Below are 26,307 nucleotides of genomic sequence, written 5' to 3' on the forward strand. Positions count from 1 at the left end.
AAAAGCCACCCAAAAATAATTACATCCCTACACCCCCCAAACCCCCATCAAATTAGTTTGCCCAGAATAGACTTTATTATAACATATTAAATGTCTGCATCCTTTTGCATTAATTGAAATGGCTATAATGTGTTTGTTTGCCTGTTGCACTCTGATACTTATGTTTGTTGTTTTTATGGTGAAATTCTACATGTATTTATTTAGCATTGTGCAATACACAAGGGGCAATTCATGTATTAACATAGAGTTACATAAAGAGTACAAAATTACCCTAATGTGACAAAACAACAAGGTTGGACTGAGAGGAAAGGCAGAATGTGAAGAGGGAAGAACAAAGCAAATCAGAGTAAAGACAAGAAGCCTGGAGGGCAGAGAAGAAAGGAAGAGCAAAGAGAAAGCAAGCAGAGTATGGCAGCTCTCTTGACTGCAATAATCAGTGTGTGTTTTCACTGATCAAGAGAGCATACGCTCTTCTTAGGGTAACATGCTGCACAGTTTCCCGGTTGGATTTAAGTACACATACAGCCTATGACCATTCTTTGCATTGTCATTACTAGGTAACTCTAGTGGTTGAAAGGAAAATGTCTCTGAAGGCTTTGCGGTGAGAAGGTCTCACCACCTATAGCATGATACCATACGTGCTGGTTCAATTTCAGGAAAGAAGTGGATTTACACTTGACAACTTTTTATTAAAGCAAGCACATGCCAACTGATAATTTCTTCTATGGCATTAATTCTTCATTCCAAAGCAGGGGTACCAATTGGCTATATATTACATATAGTGATATATTAACATTTTTTACATTTTCCCTTTAAAAAAAGAGGAAACAAGAATAACATTAATGAAAATTTCAATGGCACAAACGCGGCACAAAATATTGACACTGGGTGGTCGAAATCAGATGCAATGGGGGATCAATGTCACACTGGTGTCATGTGACCATGTAAAAACATTTACATCTCAGAAACTAAAGTAGCACAAACAAAAAAATTACAACAGCAGAAACGACTGAGACTGGTTTGGTCGAAACATTTGAGGGGCCATGGCCAACTTCATGTACTGTAGGTGAAATGCATTCCTGTACGTAACTGGCCGGTTGTTGGATAGCCTTGGGACTGCCTTCTCTTGCCTAGAGCACAGTTTTGTTTTTCACCTCCTCAACACAAACTTTTAACTGGCTCAGTCCTCTGTATTACCTACACGGGTGGTCAGTTCAATTCAGATTCAGAAGTTCACCACAGGGATGTGCTTGTTTAAGGGACTGTACTGGTCTACAGAGCACTTTTCTTCCCCATTTTTCCTTGGTTGTTTGATGACATGGTGAGTTTCCTCCTCTCTGCTTTTGCATCCCTGTCCTCTCTGACCCTGATTCTGAACGCCATCTAGGTCTGCCTGAGTGTCAAACTTTCCCAGTGCCGTCACAAATGTTTGCCTGTCCTCTCACTTCCCAGGTTACAGTACCTACCTTTATGACTTCGGCTTTCGATTCTCTGTGTTTTGGCTCGCCGGTTGTGGCACATTTGGGTCCCCTGTTCCTGGTCTGTCAGCTTGGAGGGTGGCTATTTTGATGTTGTAGCTGAGTGTTATTTTACAGCCATTTTCATTAAATACTGGGTAACTCGTATTATTGTTTCATGCAGAGGCTGCAGTCGGACGCCCCTACCATTTTGTTTTAATTTAATTAGTTTCCTCTGATGTTCATTTGCTTCCCTTGTGTTTTTTCTTTTTCATTTTGTTCCATGAACCTGTTCTTCTGTTAGGCCACTTTGTCCAGGCTATTAGGTTTGTATTTTGTGCAAAAGCAGGGTGTGTTTTGTGTTTGATTTGTGACATCTTTGATATATGGGTCATTTGTACTTTGTGGGTGGTTAGTGTTTCATTGGTGTATGTGTGTGCATGGCCAACCAATTGTGCACCCACTGTGTTTTAGCTGTGGCCTGTAATGGTTTTGAGGTAATAATATTCTTCAGCTTGGGTGTGGTCTGCAGAGGGAAATCGGCTGCATAGTGGGTGGTGTAGCAGCTCTCCCACCTTCCCTTGACTGTGTGCGCCTTTTAGGACTTGCAGTGCACTGCTTCCCTCTTAACTTGTCTTGCAGTGGTGTGGCTGTTGTGGTGTAGCAGCTCTCCCACCTTCCCTTGACTGTGTGTGCCTTTTAGGACTTGCAGTGCACTGCCTCCCTCATACCTTGTCTTGCAGTGGTGTGGCTGTTGTTGTGTAGCAGCTCTCCCACCTTCCCTTGACTGTGTGCGCCTTTTAGGACTTGCAGTGCACTGCTTCCCTCTTACCTTGTCTTGCAGTGGTGTGGCTGTTGTGGTGTAGCAGCTCTCCCACCTTCCCTTGACTGTGTGCGCCTTTTAGGACTTGCAGTGCACTGCCTCCCTCTTACCTTGTCTTGTAGTGGTGCGGTCAGGGGCACCAGATACCCTGGCAGATTCAGGGGGTCCACCACATAACAGGGGTACCCTTGAATATGTTAAATTTTGCGTAAAATTGGATGGTGGTGGTGGTGTGTGTGTTTGTGGGGGGTGGCAAGGTGGTAAGTCTTTGGTCCAGGGCATACATGTTCATAGCCAGCCGATCTTTCCTTTACATGCTTCATACCTAGACCGAAACGGTATTTTGTGACATTTTATTGAAAGCTTTCCTGGATAATGCATTATTGTTTCTTTCGTAGTGCATTTTAATGGTTGGTGTAAGAATTAATAAAGCATTACAGCATCCTCTATTGACAGTCATGAGGCGTTACAGTGTTCATTACAATACTTCATAAGGTCCAATGAAGCTCTCATCTATAATGCACTATAAATACCTTCAAAATTCATTATAAAGGTCGGTACAAGAATAAAGTCTGTGTGTGTCTGTTTGTTGATCACATTAATAACAATTACATAGTTCTTAGAGTCACACATAGTATTTGGGTCATTCTCCATTTTGGAGTAGGAAACCAGGTCACAGAGGTTGCATTGCTAATCTACTTAGCAGCTCTTTAAGCTCACAAGGATGTTACAGGCTTCATGGGAGTTTGCCCCTTCAGTCTACATGCGTTATGTGAACTTAGAAAAGGCATTCGACTGTGTCCCTCGGAGGATCCGGTGGGGGGTGTACCGGGGGGATGGGGGGGCTGGGCTCGCGGTTAAAAGCCTTTAGTTTCCTGTATAACTGGAGCAGGAATTTCATTCACATTACCGGTGCAGGTCTTTCCAGTGGGTATTGGACTCTGCCAGGCTGCCCTTTGTCACTGATTCTGTTCAGAGTTTTTATGGACAGAACTTCTAGGCTCAGTGAAGGGAAGGAGGTCGTCCAGTTCAGTGACCTTTAGATGCCATCATTGCTTTTCACAGATGATTGGGTTCTGTTGTCTTTATCGAGCTGTGACCTCCAGCATGCACTGAGGTGAGCTTGAGTGAGAAGCTGCCGGACAGAGGGTCAGTACCTCTAAGGGCATAATCACACTTGGCCCCGGTTTCCTTGTTCCGTGACCAAGTATGACACTGGGGTTGGGTTAACGGTTCTAAATATGAAAAGTGGAGTATAGATAAGGTTTGGTGTTAATGGTCCTTTTATCGGATCTAGGAGTTTGGCAGTATTAAAAAAATCAGAAGAGTGTAACACGGGGTGTCAAACTGCAGTCCTGGGGGGGCAGAGTCCTGTGTAGTTTAGTTCTTTTCCTGTTCATCTCATGAGCTGTGTGGTAATTACTGTAGCACAAGGAGTTGAATCAGGTGTGGGCTCCTGCCCACCAGGACTGCAGTTTGACAGCTCTGGCGTAACATGTTCATTGTTGTCTGAGGTTTAAACCAGTCAAACTTCTTTTTTTCTTTCTTTAAAGTAAAATGCACTACAGTGTCTGTATTCAGACTGTGTTAGGTTTATGACATTATCTAAAGAAAATCAAAAAGATTAAAGGCAAGATACAGTACATTCATGTGCATTTAACCTTCCCCTTTTGCTGGGTTGAACAGCAATAAAACCCATATTTGTTAATTGTATTCTGTATGGTGTGGTATTTGTCATTGTCACCACATTTGCGTTTGTGTTTTATCCCATTGCCGCTCCAGTAACATCACTGGGTCAAGTCAGCCACGCCCACCATAAAATGGTCTGACTACTCAGTCAGCCATAGAGAGACTGTGACAGTCAATAAATTGACAATATTATTATTTAAGAATATGAACCCCTCCCTCCTTGTAGTGTAATAGAAAAAAAATGGCTTCCTATTATTCAAACAAAAAATGTTTTGTTTCCCCCTCTGGAAAATATAAAGTGAAAGTTACAATGTTTTGATTCAACAGGCTTGTAAGAATTGGCTGCATTAAAAATTGATCAATTGGTTGATGGCTGAAGGAATTATGGCTGTAAAATCTTCTTGCGAGATTTTTACATGATAAATAAAATGGGAAAAGATTGCATGAGTCCCGAGAAGCCAAATCACGGCCAGACCACCAAGCAAACTTCAGAGCAGTCAGACTTTAATGCCACACATACAGTAGGTAAGATTCCCAGGTATTACACACTGAACAGTTGTACATCTAACAGTTTAACAGACTGATAGCTTTCTAATGAAATCAATCCAGATAATGACTATTTCCAAAGATTTTACTGTGCAAAAACTACAGTAATGACTGACTAGAAAGTATATTAATGTGACATTTTATTCATAATGACTTCCAGATCCAGTCATATACTGTATATTGTGATGTGCGATCTATTACAATAATGATAAACTAATGCTGCTTTGAAGCCATGCCTATCTCTCTATCAATCTGTCTATCTGTTTTTTTCCTGGTTTGTGTTTGTTGTCTTTCACCTGTTGCTGTATATTAAACCCTATTTCAAATACCCATTGCTTGTGAAAAACTATGTAATGGTTCAAGGATGTAATTGAATGGACGCTGAGGTTAAATAAGGTATTTCTAAGTATATCAGTGTCACAAAAATGAAACGTAGTTAAGGATAATCAGGGTTAATGAAGGTTTAGTGGCATCCCTGAAACTCTGCATGCTGATGTCGCCTGCTATTCTGCCCGGCAGACCTTCCCTCTCCGTGCCTCTGAGTGTCGCCTGCTATTCTGCCCGGCAGACCTTCCCTCTCCGTGCCTCTGAGTGTCGCCTGCTATTCTGCCCGGCAGACCTTCCCTCTCCGTGCCTCTGAGTGTCGCCTGCTATTCTGCCTGGCAGACCTTCCCTCTCCGTGCCTCTGAGTGTCGCCTGCTATTCCGCCTGGCAGACCTTCCCTCTCCGTCCCTCTGGGTGTCGCTTGCTATTCTGCCTGGCAGACCTTCCCTCTACATCCCTCTGAGTGTCGCCTGCTATTCTGCCTGGCAGACCTTCCCTCTCCATCCCTCTGAGTGTCGCCTGCTATTCTGCCTGGCAGACCTTCCCTCTCCATCCCTCTGAGTGTCGCCTGCTATTCTGCCTGGCAGACCTTCCCTCTCCATCCCTCTGAGTGTCGCCTGCTATTCTGCCTGGCAGACCTTCCCTCTCCGTGCCTCTGAGTGTCGCCTGCTATTCTGCCTGGCAGACCTTCCCTCTCCGTGCCTCTGAGTGTCGCCTGCTATTCCGCCTGGCAGACCTTCCCTCTCCGTCCCTCTGGGTGTCGCTTGCTATTCTGCCTGTCAGACCTTCCCTCTACATCCCTCTGAGTGTCGCCTGCTATTCTGCCTGGCAGACCTTCCCTCTCCATCCCTCTGAGTGTCGCCTGCTATTCTGCCTGGCAGACCTTCCCTCTCCATCCCTCTGAGTGTCGCCTGCTATTCTGCCTGGCAGACCTTCCCTCTCCATCCCTCTGAGTGTCGCCTGCTATTCTGCCTGGCAGACCTTCCCTCTCCATCCCTCTGAGTGTCGCCTGCTATTCTGCCTGGCAGACCTTCCCTCTCCATCCCTCTGAGTGTCGCCTGCTATTCTGCCTGGCAGACCTTCCCTCTCCGTGCCTCTGAGTGTCGCCTGCTATTCTGCCTGGCAGACCTTCCCTCTCCGTGCCTCTGAGTGTCGCCTGCTATTCCGCCTGGCAGACCTTCCCTCTCCGTCCCTCTGGGTGTCGCTTGCTATTCTGCCTGTCAGACCTTCCCTCTACATCCCTCTGAGTGTCGCCTGCTATTCTGCCTGGCAGACCTTCCCTCTCCATCCCTCTGAGTGTCGCCTGCTATTCTGCCTGGCAGACCTTCCCTCTCCATCCCTCTGAGTGTCGCCTGCTATTCTGCCTGGCAGACCTTCCCTCTCCATCCCTCTGAGTGTCGCCTGCTATTCTGCCTGGCAGACCTTCCCTCTCCGTCCCTCTGGGTGTCGCCTGCTATTCTGCCTGTCAGACCTTCCCTCTACATCCCTCTGAGTGTCGCCTGCTATTCTGCCTGGCAGACCTTCCCTCTCCATCCCTCTGAGTGTCGCCTGCTATTCTGCCTGGCAGACCTTCCCTCTCCGTGCCTCTGAGTGTCGCCTGCTATTCTGCCTGTCAGACCTTCCCTCTCCGTCCCTCTGGGTGTCGCTTGCTATTCTGCCTGTCAGACCTTCCCTCTACATCCCTCTGAGTGTCGCCTGCTATTCTGCCTGGCAGACCTTCCCTCTCCATCCCTCTGAGTGTCGCCTGCTATTCTGCCTGGCAGACCTTCCCTCTCCGTCCCTCTGGGTGTCGCTTGCTATTCTGCCTGTCAGACCTTCCCTCTCCATCCCTCTGAGTGTCGCCTGCTATTCTGCCTGGCAGACCTTCCCTCTCCGTCCCTCTGAGTGTCGCCTGCTATTCTGCCTGGCAGACCTTCCCTCTCCATCCCTCTGAGTGTCGCCTGCTATTCTGCCTGGCAGACCTTCCCTCTCCATCCCTCTGAGTGTCGCCTGCTATTCTGCCTGGCAGACCTTCCCTCTCCATCCCTCTGAGTGTCGCCTGCTATTCTGCCTGGCAGACCTTCCCTCTCCGTCCCTCTGAGTGTCGCCTGCTATTCTGCCTGGCAGACCTTCCCTCTACATCCCTCTGAGTGTCGCCTGCTATTCTGCCTGGCAGACCTTCCCTCTCCATCCCTCTGAGTGTCGCCTGCTATTCTGCCCGGCAGACCTTCCCTCTCCGTGCCTCTGAGTGTCGCCTGCTATTCTGCCCGGCAGACCTTCCCTCTCCGTGCCTCTGAGTGTCGCCTGCTATTCTGCCCGGCAGACCTTCCCTCTCCGTGCCTCTGAGTGTCGCCTGCTATTCTGCCCGGCAGACCTTCCCTCTCCGTGCCTCTGAGTGTCGCCTGCTATTCTGCCCGGCAGACCTTCCCTCTCCGTGCCTCTGAGTGTCGCCTGCTATTCCGCCTGGCAGACCTTCCCTCTCCGTCCCTCTGGGTGTCGCTTGCTATTCTGCCTGGCAGACCTTCCCTCTACATCCCTCTGAGTGTCGCCTGCTATTCTGCCTGGCAGACCTTCCCTCTCCATCCCTCTGAGTGTCGCCTGCTATTCTGCCTGGCAGACCTTCCCTCTCCATCCCTCTGAGTGTCGCCTGCTATTCTGCCTGGCAGACCTTCCCTCTCCATCCCTCTGAGTGTCGCCTGCTATTCTGCCTGGCAGACCTTCCCTCTCCGTGCCTCTGAGTGTCGCCTGCTATTCTGCCTGGCAGACCTTCCCTCTCCGTGCCTCTGAGTGTCGCCTGCTATTCCGCCTGGCAGACCTTCCCTCTCCGTCCCTCTGGGTGTCGCTTGCTATTCTGCCTGTCAGACCTTCCCTCTACATCCCTCTGAGTGTCGCCTGCTATTCTGCCTGGCAGACCTTCCCTCTCCATCCCTCTGAGTGTCGCCTGCTATTCTGCCTGGCAGACCTTCCCTCTCCATCCCTCTGAGTGTCGCCTGCTATTCTGCCTGGCAGACCTTCCCTCTCCATCCCTCTGAGTGTCGCCTGCTATTCTGCCTGGCAGACCTTCCCTCTCCGTCCCTCTGGGTGTCGCTTGCTATTCTGCCTGTCAGACCTTCCCTCTACATCCCTCTGAGTGTCGCCTGCTATTCTGCCTGGCAGACCTTCCCTCTCCGTGCCTCTGAGTGTCGCCTGCTATTCTGCCTGGCAGACCTTCCCTCTCCGTGCCTCTGAGTGTCGCCTGCTATTCTGCCTGTCAGACCTTCCCTCTCCGTCCCTCTGGGTGTCGCTTGCTATTCTGCCTGTCAGACCTTCCCTCTACATCCCTCTGAGTGTCGCCTGCTATTCTGCCTGGCAGACCTTCCCTCTCCATCCCTCTGAGTGTCGCCTGCTATTCTGCCTGGCAGACCTTCCCTCTCCATCCCTCTGAGTGTCGCCTGCTATTCTGCCTGGCAGACCTTCCCTCTCCGTCCCTCTGGGTGTCGCTTGCTATTCTGCCTGTCAGACCTTCCCTCTCCATCCCTCTGAGTGTCGCCTGCTATTCTGCCTGGCAGACCTTCCCTCTCCATCCCTCTGAGTGTCGCCTGCTATTCTGCCTGGCAGACCTTCCCTCTCCATCCCTCTGAGTGTCGCCTGCTATTCTGCCTGGCAGACCTTCCCTCTCCATCCCTCTGAGTGTCGCCTGCTATTCTGCCTGGCAGACCTTCCCTCTCCATCCCTCTGAGTGTCGCCTGCTATTCTGCCTGGCAGACCTTCCCTCTCCATCCCTCTGAGTGTCGCCTGCTATTCTGCCTGGCAGACCTTCCCTCTCCGTCCCTCTGAGTGTCGCCTGCTATTCTGCCTGGCAGACCTTCCCTCTCCATCCCTCTGAGTGTCGCCTGCTATTCTGCCTGGCAGACCTTCCCTCTCCGTGCCTCTGAGTGTCGCCTGCTATTCTGCCTGGCAGACCTTCCCTCTCCATCCCTCTGAGTGTCGCCTGCTATTCTGCCTGGCAGACCTTCCCTCTCCGTGCCTCTGAGTGTCGCCTGCTATTCTGCCTGGCAGACCTTCCCTCTCCATCCCTCTGAGTGTCGCCTGCTATTCTGCCTGGCAGACCTTCCCTCTCCGTGCCTCTGAGTGTCGCCTGCTATTCTGCCTGGCAGACCTTCCCTCTCCATCCCTCTGAGTGTCGCCTGCTATTCTGCCTGGCAGACCTTCCCTCTCCGTCCCTCTGGGTGTCGCCTGCTATTCTGCCTGTCAGACCTTCCCTCTCCGTGCCTCTGAGTGTCGCCTGCTATTCTGCCTGGCAGACCTTCCCTCTCCGTCCCTCTGAGTGTCGCCTGCTATTCTGCCTGGCAGACCTTCCCTCTCCATCCCTCTGAGTGTCGCCTGCTATTCTGCCTGGCAGACCTTCCCTCTCCGTGCCTCTGAGTGTCGCCTGCTATTCTGCCTGGCAGACCTTCCCTCTCCGTGCCTCTGAGTGTCGCCTGCTATTCCGCCTGGCAGACCTTCCCTCTCCGTCCCTCTGGGTGTCGCTTGCTATTCTGCCTGTCAGACCTTCCCTCTACATCCCTCTGAGTGTCGCCTGCTATTCTGCCTGGCAGACCTTCCCTCTCCATCCCTCTGAGTGTCGCCTGCTATTCTGCCTGGCAGACCTTCCCTCTCCATCCCTCTGAGTGTCGCCTGCTATTCTGCCTGGCAGACCTTCCCTCTCCATCCCTCTGAGTGTCGCCTGCTATTCTGCCTGGCAGACCTTCCCTCTCCGTCCCTCTGGGTGTCGCTTGCTATTCTGCCTGTCAGACCTTCCCTCTACATCCCTCTGAGTGTCGCCTGCTATTCTGCCTGGCAGACCTTCCCTCTCCATCCCTCTGAGTGTCGCCTGCTATTCTGCCTGGCAGACCTTCCCTCTCCGTGCCTCTGAGTGTCGCCTGCTATTCTGCCTGTCAGACCTTCCCTCTCCGTCCCTCTGGGTGTCGCTTGCTATTCTGCCTGTCAGACCTTCCCTCTACATCCCTCTGAGTGTCGCCTGCTATTCTGCCTGGCAGACCTTCCCTCTCCATCCCTCTGAGTGTCGCCTGCTATTCTGCCTGGCAGACCTTCCCTCTCCGTCCCTCTGGGTGTCGCTTGCTATTCTGCCTGTCAGACCTTCCCTCTCCATCCCTCTGAGTGTCGCCTGCTATTCTGCCTGGCAGACCTTCCCTCTCCATCCCTCTGAGTGTCGCCTGCTATTCTGCCTGGCAGACCTTCCCTCTCCATCCCTCTGAGTGTCGCCTGCTATTCTGCCTGGCAGACCTTCCCTCTCCATCCCTCTGAGTGTCACCTGCTATTCTGCCTGGCAGACCTTCCCTCTCCATCCCTCTGAGTGTCGCCTGCTATTCTGCCTGGCAGACCTTCCCTCTCCGTCCCTCTGAGTGTCGCCTGCTATTCTGCCTGGCAGACCTTCCCTCTACATCCCTCTGAGTGTCGCCTGCTATTCTGCCTGGCAGACCTTCCCTCTCCATCCCTCTGAGTGTCGCCTGCTATTCTGCCCGGCAGACCTTCCCTCTCCGTGCCTCTGAGTGTCGCCTGCTATTCTGCCCGGCAGACCTTCCCTCTCCGTGCCTCTGAGTGTCGCCTGCTATTCTGCCCGGCAGACCTTCCCTCTCCGTGCCTCTGAGTGTCGCCTGCTATTCTGCCCGGCAGACCTTCCCTCTCCGTGCCTCTGAGTGTCGCCTGCTATTCTGCCCGGCAGACCTTCCCTCTCCGTGCCTCTGAGTGTCGCCTGCTATTCCGCCTGGCAGACCTTCCCTCTCCGTCCCTCTGGGTGTCGCTTGCTATTCTGCCTGGCAGACCTTCCCTCTACATCCCTCTGAGTGTCGCCTGCTATTCTGCCTGGCAGACCTTCCCTCTCCATCCCTCTGAGTGTCGCCTGCTATTCTGCCTGGCAGACCTTCCCTCTCCATCCCTCTGAGTGTCGCCTGCTATTCTGCCTGGCAGACCTTCCCTCTCCATCCCTCTGAGTGTCGCCTGCTATTCTGCCTGGCAGACCTTCCCTCTCCGTCCCTCTGGGTGTCGCTTGCTATTCTGCCTGTCAGACCTTCCCTCTACATCCCTCTGAGTGTCGCCTGCTATTCTGCCTGGCAGACCTTCCCTCTCCATCCCTCTGAGTGTCGCCTGCTATTCTGCCTGGCAGACCTTCCCTCTCCATCCCTCTGAGTGTCGCCTGCTATTCTGCCTGGCAGACCTTCCCTCTCCATCCCTCTGAGTGTCGCCTGCTATTCTGCCTGGCAGACCTTCCCTCTCCGTCCCTCTGAGTGTCGCCTGCTATTCTGCCTGGCAGACCTTCCCTCTCCGTCCCTCTGAGTGTCGCCTGCTATTCTGCCTGGCAGACCTTCCCTCTCCGTGCCTCTGAGTGTCGCCTGCTATTCTGCCTGGCAGACCTTCCCTCTCCATCCCTCTGAGTGTCGCCTGCTATTCTGCCTGGCAGACCTTCCCTCTCCGTGCCTCTGAGTGTCGCCTGCTATTCTGCCTGGCAGACCTTCCCTCTCCATCCCTCTGAGTGTCGCCTGCTATTCTGCCTGGCAGACCTTCCCTCTCCGTGCCTCTGAGTGTCGCCTGCTATTCTGCCTGGCAGACCTTCCCTCTCCATCCCTCTGAGTGTCGCCTGCTATTCTGCCTGGCAGACCTTCCCTCTCCGTCCCTCTGGGTGTCGCCTGCTATTCTGCCTGTCAGACCTTCCCTCTCCGTGCCTCTGAGTGTCGCCTGCTATTCTGCCTGGCAGACCTTCCCTCTCCATCCCTCTGAGTGTCGCCTGCTATTCTGCCTGGCAGACCTTCCCTCTCCATCCCTCTGAGTGTCGCCTGCTATTCTGCCTGGCAGACCTTCCCTCTCCATCCCTCTGAGTGTCGCCTGCTATTCTGCCTGGCAGACCTTCCCTCTCCGTCCCTCTGGGTGTCGCCTGCTGACTGTAAGCCATGTAGTTGAGGTGGCTAAGTATTGGCTGAGTTGAAGGACTAGACCAGTTAAACTAGCCTCCAGGACATTCCAGCGCCTTACCAGGGCTTTTGGCCTGCATGGTCCGTGAGTTCATTGGAAAGAGACACTGCAGGACAGGATACCGGCAGCTGACTATAGATTTCGGGCTGCTATCAGGTCAGATGGCTTCCGTAATGCACGATGTGGTGCCGACATGCGGAGGGGTTTAGAGTACGGGCACGTGGTCGTATCGTGAACACACACACACACACACACACACACACACACACACACACAAGCAAAGCTTGCTACACTTTTAGCTTTAAATAATCATATTTCTATTCATTCTAAGGCTGATTACTGCACCCTGTGTACTATAGCATGATGACATAGCTTTCCGAGTGAATATGTACTTTTCTATGCAATAATTACAATGTGTTAATTGGCAGTAGATGACAGTAAGTGAGAATCTAAGCTGAAACACAATCACAATTGTTTTAAAATTATGTGGATCTAGTGCAATTCAAGCTGTGAGAAACAAAACAGAAATATAAGAATATACCTAACAGACTGTAACATTTTGTACATGTTTTGTCAGCCCCTTAATTGGCGCTCACCGGCTTTCATAAGCATTTAAAATACAACAGCTGCTAATTAAGAAAAACTTTTTCTTATCAAGATGACAGTACCTCAATATTTTCAGTTAAAAGCCACCAGTCTCTGTTCTAGTGAAGCCCTACAAAGTGTGTCTCCATTCTAAAGACAGCGAATTATGCACAGGGAAGAGCAACGAAGAATGAAACAAGTGATATGTAATTTACTTTTTTTGTCTTGTCACTGCCTACACTGAGTGGTGACATGATCATTAGAAAAGATGGCACAGGCTTGCTGTGCAAATGCAGAGAAAATCTCACTGCACATTTTTGACCCTGACAACAAAACTTTAAATGTAGCAGCACAACGATCCTTTAAATTGAAGTACATCTAATGTGATTAATTCTGACAAGGAGGTTTAATAATAAATGCATTTCCTCAGTTCCTCTGTGAATATAGAATGGGTACATCATTGCTTCCTCCTCAGCATTCACCTGTTACGTAGGTGACTGACAGCAGAAGACAGACACACAGAGGCATTGATCCTGAAAGTTTTGGAATGTGGGTCAAAGGCACATAAAAATTTCAACAAAGTTCCCCAATTTTGATTGAGGCGTTACAAAAACAAATGCAGCCAAGCCAAGCCTGTCGCTGTAGGACCAGATCAGGTTCCCTGGCTTCAGCTGCCACATCAAAGAGACTCTGAGTATCACGGTAATATACACCTTGTGACCAACAATTGCTTTTTTCTTTAGAGATGACTGTTTGGTAATCACTAGGCCGAGGTAATATTACTGTATAGGCTGAGGTAATATTACTGTATAGGCTGAGGTAATATTACTGTATAGGCTAAGGTAATATTACTGTATAGATTGCTACTGCAATACATGGAGATTAAAGCCAAAACCATTACCTTCATTTAAGACAATATTAGAGCTGCACTCTGATGAGTGTGGGGGGCATTTTCAGTAAAGAAGATGACAGCTCTTGTAAAAATGGAAGTTCTTTAGCACCAACTCCCCACCAGTGTTAACTTGCAGCAGTGCAGACAAGGAAACAAACAATTTGCACAACACTCACACTTAGGCTGGACACTAACAAGAACACACTCACTGCACAGTGAAACACTTCACAGTTACGACACATATTAGTCACAGCATAAATGCTAGAATACGCACTAAATCGCAGATTACAGATGCTAGCAGAGCGGAGCGACGCCGGCTGGTAAAGCTGAATAACTGGTCAGGCCCTGGGGTGGCACAGTACTAAAACATGACAAGAATAACAATTTTATCGACCAAAAACATTGTCAACATTACTGTGTTTCACTTACATGTGCAGTGATGTACTTTTTCCAGTACTAATGCATAGATCTGATCCACTTCTAGTGGAATTTACAAGGCAGTAAAAAGATTGGAAAGTGGTATATTTATTATCGGGGTTAGGACTGTGCTGGGTTTGAGGCTTTTCAGACTTGACATTTGCAGATTCCCCCGTAAGATGCTTAATGCAGAAACACTCAGCTCAGCTGCTGTGTTCTGCAAAGCCAGCGCCGGGATTGTGCCGTCCTCGCTGTCGAGTCCAGTGATGACGACAGAACAGCAGGTTCATACATCTCTTGCTCTGTCTCCGTGAAATTTAGTTGCTCTTCGACTGTCATGTTAAAGGTTGACAGACCATCTCCATTCCTTGCTGGCACAACCTACCAAAGACATGTCTTTTGACAACTTCATTTTATTCTTCTGTGTGAAGCTTTACTATGTCATCTTTACCATAACCTTTGCTTTAGGGCCTTTGACACAATCCTGTAACTGACGTATCAAATAAAATAAATATAAATAAATTATATGTGTGTTACAAACAATACTCTCTAACAGTTACATATGGGTCTTACACTCTGGTCTTAAAAATGTTCATGAGAAATTCTGCGACTTCACATGCTACTGTCATGGTAACTACAGGACATTGTTTATAAGTCACTTTCCAGAGCTTACAAAATTCCAGATGGAGTGGTGTACAAGTTTAAGGCAAGTGTACTCACAGGGTACCCCTCCCTGAGTGAAACACTGAGACAGCTGTCAAATGTGATCCAGGCTGACCTTACCTTAGAAGAAGCTGGTAATTAAAATATGCCAATTGAGCAAATTAGCTCTGAAATATGGCAAAACATTTGGTGAAAGTGAAAGGTCACAGTTTATGAAACGTGGAGCACAAATCAAACAAAATAAAACAGCAGAAGGTGAGAGGATTTTAATTATAAACAGTTTGGCACAAAGTGCATCCTCAAGCAGCCCGTACGCACTGTGGGGAAAGAAGTGCAAGGGACTGAACCACTTTGAATGAACTTTTTTTCCCCCAAATTGAAACCTATGTAGGTGGATCATGGGCATTCAGAGAAAGGAACCTATCAACACATCCTACGTAGCCTTTGTTGATTCTGAAGTTTCCACACTGAGGTATTCAGAGCAGTTCAATGTGCACATTATGGATAAGGACAGGTTGTTGATGCCATTGAAAATAAATGAAGCTCTTATTCCACTCAAGCTAGATACTGAGGGAGTGAAATGGACATAATGCTGCATGTTTGTCAAAAGGGCCGCATAGCTCAAAGCATACAATTGATGACACATTGAAACAAAAGACAATTGCAGACTGACTGAAAATAAAAGCAGGAGCGATCCAATGCACATTTTAAAAACGGGATTCTGGCGGGTGAGGGGGCCTGTCTATCCTGAACTCATCCCGGTAGATTAGACCTAGATAGTGCCCCCCCCCCTCTTGGGAAGCATACTGTATGTCCTCTCTGTGTGGGTTACTTTCATCTGGTGTGAGAAATAGGGCGACCACTTCTCCAGAGCAACATATTTTCCTAAAGATGAAGAGGAAGCAATTTGACTACCGAAGCCGTCACTTACACAAACACACACAAACGTCGCTTTTCTGAGTAATTGTTTTATAGAAGACTTTGTGTGCCACATATTAGCAAAATGACTCACTGGAAATCAGTTTCTGCACAGTGTGCAGTGGTCTGCTCTTGGAATCATTTTCTTTCTTAGTCTTTTTACACACCTACATATGTTAAAACACAGAATAAGTCAACCTACAAATTGCTGTTTCTAACATACTGATGCACATTTGCTGGTGGGAAGTACTGTGTAGTTCTCATATTTGGATTAAAATTGATATATTAACCAGTTTTCAAAAAACAATTCATTACAGCCAATTAAATTTTACTGTATATAGTTTGTGGTTTTTCAACTGCCTCAAGGCTGTCACCATAGCAATGAAAAGTAAAACTAAACAAAAAATAAATAATAAGTAATAAGACAAATGAACTACCAAATAGTACTGTATGCTACATTACGAGTTTAATTAAATTGCGAATTGGGCCAGTACTGCTCATCTTCTTACATCTTATGTTGGTCAGATATGTGTCAGGATTGGAGTCTGTCCCAGGTAGAATAGGGCACAAGGCTGGAGTGCACCCTAGATGGAACGCTAGTCTGTCCCGGGGCACGCACACACACGCACACGCACACACATGTAGGGTAAACATATCCTTATGGGGACCACTCATTCATTTCAATGGGAAAAATGCTAACCAGGAAACCGGTCCCCATAAGGGAAAAAAAACGGATATTTATCACGTTATGGGGACATTATGTCCCCATAAGGATAGATAAACCCGCACAGACGCACACACAATACAGGCAGTTTAGAGATACCAGCTAGTCTATCCGCATCTTTCTCGCAGCAACCTGGAGGAAATTCACTTGATACAGTGAGAACATGCAGACACCATATGCAGTGCAGATAAGGGTTTCCTCAACCCTGCAGGTTTTAGGCAACACTGTTAAGCACTAGGTGACCATCCAACCCCAATTTTATTTACACGAAGACTCAGACTTGAGCAGAGTAGTTTGCACTGTCACCTCACATCACAAGGGTTCGAGTCTCCACCATGGCTGCTTGTGCATGGAGTCTTCATGTCCTCCTGGTGTCATTGTGGGGTTTCTTCTGGGTTTTGTAGTCTCCCCCCCCCCCCCCCCACAGTCCAACTGGAGGCTAACTGGAGTTACCAAATTGCTCATGGATGTGTACAGTATGTGCGAGTTGCTGCCCCATCCTGTGTTGTTCCCTGCCTTGCACCTGTAGCCTATGGGCTCCAGACCCCTGTGACCCTGAATAGGACAGGCAGTTACAGAAAATGGATGGATGGATTCACACTAAAATATAAACAGTGTACTTCATTAAAATCTGAGTTCAACGGGAATAAGTGGGGATGTCATGCAAAAGATTTAACAGATCACATCTAGCAAGCAGTCTTAAAAACCAAGGAACTGCCGGAGGAACTTCAAAATTGTTAGAAAAAAAGTTTAAGATCATCATGAAAAAAATGTACTAAAAAAGCATTGCATTAACACTTAAGAGAGCAGGTCACTTCCAGCAAACGGAGCCTCTAAATGAGAGTCATGCTGCCACACTGATTTAATTGCAAGGGTGAGAAGCACCGTCGAGAGATTAATAGGCTTTTCATCACTACATAGTTTTAGTCTCTTTGGGTAAAGTGGCAGAGCTGAATACAATTTTAGGAAAGGCTAAAATTAGCCATGAAATATTCAGGAAGAAGAAGTTGATCTGGAAACAACTGGGCAGAACCAGATGCAGGCAAGTACAGGCGAAGAGGACCTGTTTAAGTCATCAAGACAGCTGGACATGCAGCCCAAAGCAGTGGCTTAAAAACAAGGTCCCATGCAGAGCCCACTGAAAATCCTGAGTATGACCTAAAAATTGTTGTCCACCAGTATTCTCCATCTAACTTCTCTGGAGGAACAGATAACAATTCCACAATCAAAAAGAACAAAGATGAACTAATTTCCTTCAAAGGCTGACCTATGAAGTACTGATTCTGAGAGACATTTTTGGATAAAACATGCTGTATGAAAAATGGCAAGGGATGTAAGTCTTTCAGAAACAAAACATGATTCAAAAAGCTTCTGGAGTCTCTGAATTCTAGGGTTTCCAGCAGAGGAAAGTGCTGACACCTTTGTCTCAGTCAGGAAAACAGGGGGCTATGAGTATGAGTATAGCCCTCCAGGAATTACTGTACAGAAGACTGTCAGGATCGGTTCTTGTCCTATGTCTGTTCCCTGTTTGGCCAGCAGGTGTAGCTGTCCATCCCGGGTCCTTAGTTCCTATTGTGTTCACCTGTTCTACAGGCCTCTGCATGGCTTAATGGGCTATGTGGGTGGCTGCGTCCTCCAGGCTCTTGTTGTGGATTTATAATTTGACATTTATTTTTCTTTGTATATCCTTGGTTAATTATGTATTTCTGTTATGGTTCCCAGTTTGTAGTATTGTTCAGTTACTCTTGTTCTAATCTCTCCTGGCGTTTGATCCCGTTCCTGTTGATTGCTCTCACCTGTGCTTGTTCCTCATGCTTGGTATTGCCCACATACAGTATGTCTCTTATTGATCCTCGTCATGTACGTATATATTTAAGTGCCTCCCTGTTCTTTAGCCTTCAGTTGGCTCCTGTGTTTGTTTTGGTTTTGATGTACTGTATGTGCTGTGTGAGTTCCTGTGTTGCTCCGTACTTTAGTTCTTGTTTTCTGCCTGGCTGTGTTTAGACCCCTCGTGGTCTGATTTGTTTTTTTGTTTTGTCCAATCCTACTAAAACAAAAGCCTGTTCTGGCAAGTCACACAATGGGCCGTCCATCTGTTCAGATGCTCCTCCATAACAGAAAGCCATGTTAAAGGAAAAAAATATATATTTCAGTTTTCTACCAAAAAACATCTGAGACATTGTCCTTGTGGTGCTGCTCAGTGACATAAGCGATGACTTTGACCGTGTGTGAATTAATTGGGACCCTATACTTGTTAATAATGTGCTCCCCAAATTTCATAGTTGGATTCACAAAAAAATATATTAACAAAAAACTGATTTGAATTTAAGAAATTAAATGGTGTCTGTGCTGTTTTTATGTACATTGTCAGTGAAGCATTGTGAGAATTGTGCCTTGCTTGGTCCATGTGTAAATTGGTGATGAGTGGTGAAAGGTGCCATTTAGACTTTAGGACAAAATGGTCAGAAATGACTGAACAGCAATTACACAGCTCAATCACTCCCCATTAGCACTGTTCCAGTCAGATTTTGGTAATTATGAACTAAAGGTAAGCTAATTGGGAAGCAGAAAGGCAACTACCGGGGCCCCCATAAACTAGCGGCCTCATGAAGACAGAGTTTTCAGTTTTGTTTAAGGATATGCATAATATATATATATATATATATATATATATATATATATATATATATATATATATATATATATATATATGCAAGCATGTCTGTTGCTTGCATTTTTAGCAACAGTTTTCAGGAGAGACAAAGTTTCTCCCTGTCCCCACTGCAATGAACTATTCTATTTGAGACTTTGGGCTGCCCATCTTTCTTTTATCACTGGAGTCCACAATTTGTTTCACTGCTAAGTGAACCGGCACAGAGTAGTCGAACAGAAGAGGAAAATGATGCAAAGAAACGTGACTAACATTACATCTCCTGTGTCTGTGATATTATCCCACGAGAATGGGAGACAAATTGTCAACAGGCATGGATGGAACACAATTAATTAAAGATATTCAAGACTAACCTTAGCAAAAGAGGGAACAGTTAGATGTATTAAATTTAAGCAGCTGATCCACCGGCACTATACCCCACTCAGCCCCACTGGCAAGTTTTACCGACAGCCATCACACCCCCACGATATGGCTGTGTTTTAGTGTTGGCACCCCGCACTTTGATTAGCATATTATTGATGTTCCATTGTTTTTAATTCCCACTCCTTTCACTTTCGTCTCCAAAAAATAGCTCAAATGGGCCACTTAGGGGCCCCCTACCCATGTCAGCCTAGCACCCCCAGAGAAGTTTGTACGCCCCTGCATACAGAAAGTGAATATCAAAGTCTCCTAAAGGACAGGGATGAATATTACTTAGCTTTCTGTTGTGCCAGGAATGAATAAACTTGATTGCTTTATATCCATCTGCATATCATGTTAGAGCTTCCCCTTCTGATGCAGTTCTAGACAAGTCACCCCACGGTATATGTGTCCCAGTGATGGACTATTCCCAGTTTGAGAGTCACTTCAAACTCTCAATGCTGAGTGCAAAGCCGGATATGTTAAGAATACTCAAAACTTGAGTGGAAACTTGATACCTGAAAATACTTAAGTAATCAAACTTTTATCTTTAAAGTAAATTCTCACCAATAAATGTAACTTTTGGTAACTTTTTTTTATATAACTAAACTACACTCAAATATTATGATCATTACGGTTTCTGTGTTGTATAAATATATGGAGTTAGTGCTTAAAGGGAAACAACCTCAGAATTTCCTCATTCTAAACTTAAAGTCCCCAGTACATGAACAGTAGACACAAGGCACATTCAATTGAATAGATTTTATTTTGTCAATTATACACAATAAACAGTTACTACTGGGGTTAAAAAATGTAAATGCCAGATATCAAAAGTAAGCAAAATACAGGCCTTAATACCCGCCCTAAAATTAGAAATAATAAATAATAATTAATACAATAAAAGTACACAAATACATCATATAAGGATTGACTGCAAAAATATAGGCATACATAAATACTAAGAAGCTAAATCCCACAATTCCATGTACATGAACATTTTCCAACAAGCAAACTGAGGTACACAGTGTATCAAAACCACCATTTCACTATTACAAAGTAAGAGAACTGTTACCTTACAGCAGTGGCCGCAGTCGATCTTGATCAACATGTCGATCATTCAGACATCCCTGGCTGATCGTGACAAACCAGACCATCACTGTCACGCTGCCGCATCAATTAACATGCTTCACCCTGCATCATCAGTCTTTCTAGGTACGTCCCTGCAAAGAGCTATGCCATGGTAGTCAGATTATGTATTTTTAAAAATGTACAAAGAAAAACACAAACTTATTAAATATAACAGAAAACTTGGACACGGGAGCTGCGGCAGCAGGCAGCTTCGCGGGGCAGTGTTGAAATTTATAAATAATAAATGGTCCAAACTGACAGTACTTTTTATGGTAAGCTCCTTGGTCCTGACATCCAGAAAATGAAAATAATATTCTACAAGAACAAGAAAGCGTTTTATGTGGGTATCAATTTATTTTGTAATTGTTTGTTTTATAATTATCACATTTTATTTATATTGGTATTTCATAAATAACGCTGAACAACTATCATAGCCTGTAGGTTTATCTGGTGAATTGACAATTCAAACTATAGCATAAAACTAAAAACAGTATTCATTCTGAATTACTCTTTTCAGCTTAATGCTGGAAAACTGTTGTTGTTTCATTTTGGATAATCGTCAGTCTTTGTTCTTAGCAGTAATATTGCAAAGTCAAAAAATAATAGCTAGGGACACTTGAAAAATGATCTAAGGTATTCAACAGTAACAGTAATTAGCTCTGGGAAATCGAAGGGGCCTAATTAAATGAAGTCTTGAATGTGCTCATACTCAGTAACCTTTTTGATCTTTAGAACAAAGTCCTTGGACACTTGCAATGCCCCCTGTTTTTGCACCTACCAATAAAAGCATTTCTCCTCACAATGTCTTCATGCATGTGTGCTAGTATGTCTGTATCAGCAAGGGACTTATTGTATGAAAATGACTGCAGTTAACAAGGAGTATTTCATCATTCCTTACATACTGTTCGGGATTTTGAATTTCAACTGCAGGATAAACACCCCAAATGTGAATATTTCTGCCTGAATTTTTTTTTATACCTTTATAGAGCTGCTACACAATTTTATACAAATGTTCTTTTCAGGGTCAATTATAATGCAGACAGAATATGAAAAAAGTGGTGGGAACACCTTGAAACAGTATACATGTTCCACACATTGTCTGAAAGGGGAAAAATCTGGGGTAAAGTGGGGAAACTCAAAACTGTCACGAGAACTGACTTGGTTTCCATAGCGACAAACACCTGTTAAAGAGTGCTCGTGTTGGTCAACATTTACAGAATCGAATCTACGCACCGAGACGGAACAATGAAAGAAAGACAATTTACAGAAAACAAAATATGTAAGGAAAGAGTCAAACGCTATAAAAATGTTATTCATGCCCGAATTCGTCTTTGCATATTGATTTGCTGATATGTAAACAAATTAAATTGGGTGGGTAAGGTTGGGTAAAAAACAACCCAGAGCATAATACTGTTAAGCTGCAAAATTTGCCCTTTTCTCATTTACTCTGTCTTGTCTCGGAATTGAAAGAATTTTTGCTCAGTTTTGACTTGACTAGAGCATTTATGGTTCGGACTCGTAATTTCAGAGAGATACAAGACCAACAGTGATAAACGTTCTCATTTATCCTACTCCTCTCAAAATAATGATATACATCAATTAAATACAATTGATAAAATTTAATTGAATTCATCTAGACCTATTATTTATATTCCTTATATAGGCTGTATACTGATTTGTTTTATTTAGTTTTGAAAAGAAGGTCACAGAGTGCAATTTGGTTATGTTAATCACAAAAGTGATTTTCTGAAATGCTAGCACAGTTTTCTATAGGTCAAGCTCTAAATTACTCATTCCGATGGATATTATTAGAACTTGAATAAGTTTGGTCGTTATTCAGGTCTCACATGGTAAGTTTATGCTTTTATTGAAGATGTTTCAGTCAACTGCACAGTGCTGTGTAAATGTTCTTTTTCTATATTACACCTCTGCATATCACAATGTTCAGAGGAGCTGCATTATTTTTTATAATGCAATGAAAATTTAACAATTAAGAGACATTAAGAACTAAGATTTCCACAGAGGAAACATTATAAAAACCATTCCACCTAAAATTCATGCTTTTAATCACAACGTTGTTTCCTTGTTTCTTTGCAATTTGACATACTTGTTTTAGAAATTCAATTGAATTTATTATGCTGGCAAGGTTGAGCAGAAGCTGGGCCCTAAAAGGAGAGCATTACAGGTTTAGGAGGCAAGATGTCTTAATAGAATGTTGAATCACTGAGCCAGCTGGAATAATTGGGTAGAGGTGTAGTCTTTAAAGCGCCCAGAGTGACGATTAAAGTACAAGAAAATTAGTTCATTTCCTCCTTTGAAAAAGCTTTCTGTTTTTTTTTTTTTTTAAGAAATTATGGAACCTCCATCCATACATTCAGGCAATTTAGCCGGCTGATACCTAGCAGAACTAAAGGTGAAACAATCTTAGAGCAGTTATTAGAAGATGAGTATATTAATCCTAATTGATGAAAAAATTTTAGCAGTTAAACATTCTACAATAACCACTTTGCATATTATCCTTCACTCTTATTTTTCATTATAACCATAATGTTAAATGATATACTTATGTATCCTGTTCTTTTTTATATTATACTAGTACCCAATTGTGTGGAGTATTGGAGAGAGGAATCCATACAGCTTCTATCTCTTTTTGCTTTAGATTTTTATACACATTTCCAAATTTTCTGGAGGCGTCAGAGATGATAAATACTGAGAGAATATACCTGAGCTAAGTCAGGCCTGTTTGCCATGATTCCTGTTTGCCATGATTGGAATTTCCAATGAAACATCCAGAAAAGTCAAATTTTAATGGAAGAAAACCAAAAATGCTGTTACTCCTAGGATGCCTTTGGGCGATGTTGCTGCCCCTCACCGCAGAGACTCCAAGGCTGAGCTCAGACTATCACATGCCACAGCTGGCGACTTTACTGGAACCCCCAGTGAAGCAGAAAGTGGCCCACAAGAAGGGCCCATCTCTTCCTCTCCCCCCTCCTCAGAAAGGTCATACAAAAAGCCTAAATGGAAGAAACATTGTCTAATGTCAATGGAATCTGTACACATATTCATGTTTGATCTCATTTTAATGGTCCCAGCCTTAAAATGCTATGTCATAGTATTGCAAAGATGAAGAAAGTGTTTGTAATGCGATGCAAATGTTGTACTTTGTACTGTAGTTGAGCCCACTAGTCTGTTTATGTATGTACGTTTGTCCTTTAAACAGGGGAACTGATTAATAGCCCACATGTTTGCTGCAGGCTTAACATTTATTTCATTTTTATTGATTTGAACATAGGGCATAGGCTGTGAAAAACAGGGGTACAATCAGCAGACAACAAAACCACTGCAGTGCAGGGGCACCAGCCCCGCCTCACTTACTGAATGAAGGATTTACAGGAGGGCACTGCAGTGCAGGGGCACCAGCCCCGCCTCCCTTACTGAATGAGGGATTTACAGGAGGGCACTGCAGTGCAGGGGCGCCAGCCCCGCCTCCCTTACTGAATGAGGGATTTACAGGAGGGCATTGCAGTGCAGGGGCGCCAGCCCCGCCTCCCTTACTGAATGAGGGATTTACAGGAGGGCATTGCAGTGCAGGGGCGCCAGCCCCGCCTCCCTTACTGAATGAGGGATTTGCAGGAGGGCGCTGCAGTGCAGGGGCACCAGCCCCGCCTCCCTTACTGAATGAGGGATTTGCAGGAGGGCTTTGCAGTGCAGGGGCGCCAGCCCCGCCTCCCTTACTGAATGAGGGATTTACAGGAGGGCATTGCAGTGCAGGGGCGCCAGCCCCGCCTCGCTTACTGAATGAGGGATTTACAGGAGGGCATTGCAGTGCAGGGGCGCCAGCCCCGCCTCCCTTACTGAATGAGGGATTTACAGGAGGGCATTGCAGTGCAGGGGCGCCAGCCCCGCCTCCCTTACTGAATGAGGGATTTGCAGGAGGGCGCTGCAGTGCAGGGGCGCCAGCCCCGCCTCCCTTACTGAATGAGGGATTTGCAGGAGGGCGCTGCAGTGCAGGGGCACCAGCCCCGCCTCCCTTACTGAATGAGGGATTTACAGGAGGGCATTGCAGTGCAGGGGCGCCAGCCCCGCCTCGCTTACTGAATGAGGGATTTGCAGGAGGGCGCTGCAGTGCAGGGGCACCAGCCCCACCTCACTTACTGAATGAGGGATTTACAGGAGGGCATTGCAGTGCAGGGGCGCCAGCCCCGCCTCGCTTACTGAATGAGGGATTTGCAGGAGGGCGCTGCAGTGCAGGGGCACCAGCCCCACCTCACTTACTGAATGAGGGATTTACAGGAGGGCATTGCAGTGCAGGGGCGCCAGCCCCACCTCACTTACTGAATGAGGGATTTGCAGGAGGGCATTGCAGTGCAGGGGCGCCAGCCCCGCCTCGCTTACTGAATGAGGGATTTGCAGGAGGGCGCTGCAGTGCAGGGGCACCAGCCCCACCTCACTTACTGAATGAGGGAATTACAGCTGCCTGGTGTTGCTGACTGGTGTTGCTCCCCCTCTGCCTCTGAGCTGACTGGTGTCCCGTCACCCCCCCGAGTTGACTGGTGCCCCCCCCCCCCCCCTCTGCCTCTCAGCAATCCCTTCCTACTTTGCATCTCAACTTCCTATTTACCCAGCAAAGAAATTTGTCTGCCTTCTATAAGGGAGGAGTGGAAGAGCTAATGTCACTGGATTGCATCATCTATTTGTATTGTGACTACAGAATAAATATTCTGCTCCAGTACAGTAAGATCATAAAACTTTTAATCTGCTCATTCAGTAAAGGACAAAACTGACTTTGTGATAGGTGTTTGTTTTTATGTGAGTCTTAAAATTATCTGTTACATTGTTTTGGGAAACAATTAAACAAGCTGCAGACAAATTGGATATGTAATACTTAGCCAAGTAGAAACAATGCATGACTGGTGACAGAAATCATTACTGGACATGTAGCATATGCAACTGGCACTAAAGCCAATTATATGCTGATGTCCTCAGTGGAATTATCATTCTCAAAAATCCAGTATCTTTAATGAACTGTTCTTCTGCCCAAGCCAGTACATATCCAATACCAATAAAGTGAACATATTTTAATTGATTAAAATTAGCAAAAAAACAAGACATTATACAGTACGACATTCTTATGAATGCAGGAGGATAGCCATACATAAAGGGATATACAGTACATACACACACAATGCCCCCTGCTGGTTGCATATTATTAGTATTAACATTTCCCTACATTTCCCCCCCATGATATCACAAAATCTGAAGCTGATATACTAAATAGGTCAATTCCTCTGTTTATTTATCCATATCTGGGTAAAATAGTCTCCCTTCTTATGTCGTACAGCATCACCCAGTGAAGTAGAACATTGTCTTTGTTGAGACACCACACCAAAACATGTCCTCTGCATTTAGCCAGTATGTTACGTAGCAGTGGGCAGCTAATTCAGCAGCCAGGGAACAGCACCTCAGTGGTGCTTCGCTGGTCAGGGATTCAAACTACAGTAGCAACCTTCCAACCACATGTGCGTGTCGCTAACTATTAAGCCACATCACATATCCACCTGATCTTGATATACTGAAGGAAAGCAATAAAGAATCAGCAATAACCAACATGATCTATGACAAGCTGTAAATCTGTAAATTCAACTGATCAAAGTCTTGCTATAAACACTCACACACACACACACACACACACACATCTTTCTGGGGACTCTCTATTCATTTCTATGGGCATAGCATTAATCCAATCTAAGACAACCTTAACCCATAACCTTAACCATAAATAACCAAACAGAATACAAGTCTTTTGCTATTTTTGTTTTTTTGATCGCAGTCACAGCTTTTTAGAAAAGTGAGGTTATCCTTGTGGGGGCAAAAAAGAGACAGGTTTATCACATTGTGGGGACATCTGGTCACAATAATAATAATAATAATAATAATAATAATAATAATAATAATAATAAAACACATTATGGTAACAATGGAGAAGGTTTACCTCAGCCAGTGCCATCAATAGAGTAGTGATTTTTCTCAGCAATTGAATGAGATATGGTGGGTGTGACATGATTTTATTAGTGAACATCCACTGACATCCACTAATATAAGAATGTGTCCACTGTGAATAGCACATTTTACAGTCTTAGTCTT

Source organism: Paramormyrops kingsleyae, chromosome 18 (assembly GCF_048594095.1).
Source record: "Paramormyrops kingsleyae isolate MSU_618 chromosome 18, PKINGS_0.4, whole genome shotgun sequence".
NCBI classification, from domain to species: Eukaryota; Metazoa; Chordata; class Actinopteri; order Osteoglossiformes; family Mormyridae; genus Paramormyrops; species Paramormyrops kingsleyae.